The following is a 2,975-nucleotide window of genomic DNA, read 5'->3' as shown; positions in this document are numbered from 1 at the left end:
TTTAGATTTTGGTTTTGCTATATTCTTAGTTTTTATAAAATAATCAATACATTATTTTAAAATAATAAAATAAATAGAAATAAAATATTTAAAATTTACCATTAAATTTTATCAAAACAAATTGGTTGTTATTTAAAATAAAAAAATTACCATTTTTTAAAATTAATTTATTTTAAGTAGTAAAAAATATATAAATTATAAAATATTTAAAATATTTTTAAAATTTTGAAATTTTGAAACTATTTATAAATTTTATTACATAAAATTTTTGAAATTCGTTTTTGTATTGAAAACCCACAAAATTTGGGTTTTGGCTTTTCGTCACAAATTGGTTGAAATTTAAAAAAAAACTAATTTTCCTAAATTTTAGGAAATATATTTGTTAAAAAATTTGATTGGCAAATTAAATGATTTTTACTAAAACAAAAACTAAAAGCTAAAACTTGATTGAATGAAAATTAGATTTTAGAAAACGAAAACGAAAATCAAAAACTAAAACAAAAACCACACAGTCGTAACCTTAACTCTTTAGTAAACCGACTAAAATATTTAAATCGAACCGTTAAGGTTTCAAAGGAGTGGAGCGAACGGAAACTTCGGAAAATATCAAACATATTATTATTTTGTTATGCCTTAATTTGTATAGTAGAACATAGCGATCATATATAATCGTGTGATATAGCAAAATGATTTCGAGATTTCTAGAGAGAAGAAAATTGAAGCTATCGGTTTGATAGATTAACTCGCAAGAAACTTGAAACTCATGAATCCTTGATATATGAAAGTTATCAATCTGATAGATAGTAATATATTTAGTTCACACCTCACAGTTCTGTTTCAACCCTAAAACCATTTTTATATTTACTGTTGTGTGTGTTAGTTGAATTAGTTCATTGATTACGCTCACAAGTGGTCAAGTGCTAATCTCAGTTCATTTCAGCTGGGATAAAAAGGAATTTCATTTATTTATAGAAAGAATTTTTAAATTGTAAAAAAGGTTATGAGATGATCCTGTCAATTCTTCACTTTTAGGTGTAGTCTCGTCTTGTTCTTTCACTTATTGTGTTTCTTTTGTTCTGCGGTGATAATGTGTCTGCACTGTTGTATAAGTCTATGCTATGCTATGACAGGTCTGTTCTTTTATGACAATGTCCTCAAAGAACTGTTATACACTGTAGACAGTTTAAATAATAAAGAAGCAGATAAGGCTTATTCGGCATTGCGGACTTAAGAAATGTCTCAAAACACATTCGGGGGCGAAGCCAGGCTGCTGCACACTATGGGCCTCTGGGGTCTGTGCACCCGTAATTATTATATATAGCTTAAATTTCGTTACCAGAAACATAGAAAATATGTTGTATCAGATGGAAAAGTTGTTTCAACAAAAAAAATATCAGATGGAAAAGTTAGGTAGTTCACCCACAGTTACTCGAGTTCGATTCCTTATTCTCCACCTTTTCTGTTTTATTAATGATAGTGCACCCACTAGATAAATTGTCTAGCTTCCCCCCTGAACACATTCCCTATAAGATTTAGCTCAAACAAGGCCTCTAAAAAACTATTCACTGAAAAATGTTAAGCATGCTCTATGTATAATTGGAATCGTATCACGTTAGACAACCTTTAATTATTTGTTTGAATAAGACCTGTGCCACATATAGAGATTGCATATAACATAATTAATTTGGATCAATACATTGATAGTTTCACAAAATGTTTTGCAACATAATGAGAGTATACTTGTACTCCACTTAAACAACTTTAAGCTATTTTTATCTTTGCAAAAAATAAACTAAAACTTTCGTAATGTCAGTATGTCACCTACATAACTAAACCCAAGATCAACCTCTGCTTCTGCTTCAAGAAAGTGACCAAACATACGACTGTTTCTTAAACGTCTGCTTCAAGATGGATCAAGTCTAGTTGCTCCATACGCAAAAATGGATGGACCAAGATTAACCTCCATTTTGAAAGTTGCTTAGAGAATGATTAGTTTCTGATTTATGCTGAAAAAGAAAGGCATGTAACGCTCATGAGAGTTTTTGTTTGAAGATTCAATCAAAGAAAATGCTTCTCGGTATCAAATATATAGAATCACAATCTATTTCAATAAGAAGTCCCTCTCTTATTAATCAATCACAATGTCACAATAACTCAAAATCGCAAATCACACACAATGCATCACTAGTTGCATTCCTATATATAAGACTTAGATAATCCTAATCTTAATAGTATCACAACAAATCATGTTTCCTAATCCTATTAGATATAACATAAAGAGAAAAGGAAACTTGGAAGTCAAGCTTATCCAACATTCTCCCGCCTAAGCTTGAACTCGCTTTCTCCCACAACCACCACGCCAATCAGTATCCTCATCGTCAAGAACTTAGTCCTAGCAAGTGACTTGGTAAGAATGTCTGCTCGCTGTTCATTCCCCGGAACGTGTTCAACCTCCACTTGATCATTTTCGACACATTCTCTTATGAAGTGGAAACGTCGGTGTATGTGTTTGCTTCGACCATGGAACACAGGATTTCTTGAAAGAGCAATAGCAGACTTGTTATCAACCTTGATTGTCACTCTCGTGCAAGACTTCCCAATGATTTCTCCAAGTAATTCTTGCAGCCACACCGCCTGTTTAGCCGCTTCTGTAGCAGCCATAAACTCTGCTTCGCAAGAGGACAATGCAACAATCTCTTGTTTCTGTGAACACCATGATATTGGACTGTTGTTGAGGTAGAAAACGTGTCCCGTAGTACTTTTCCCATCGTCATCATCAACATTATGCGACGAGTCGCTAAACCCAACAAGCTCTATCTTAGTTGACCTTGCAAATATGATACCAAGAGAGACCGTCCCGCGTAAGTATCTCAAGATTTGTTTCAACGCTGCTCCGTGTGACATTTTTGGTTCCTGCATATACCTGCTTAGTACCCCGACCGAGAAAGAAAGATCCGGTCGTGTGTGTAGCAGAT

Source organism: Brassica napus, chromosome A3 (assembly GCF_020379485.1).
Source record: "Brassica napus cultivar Da-Ae chromosome A3, Da-Ae, whole genome shotgun sequence".
In the NCBI taxonomy this organism is placed as follows: Eukaryota; Viridiplantae; Streptophyta; class Magnoliopsida; order Brassicales; family Brassicaceae; genus Brassica; species Brassica napus.
This window is presented reverse-complemented; position numbering follows the sequence as displayed.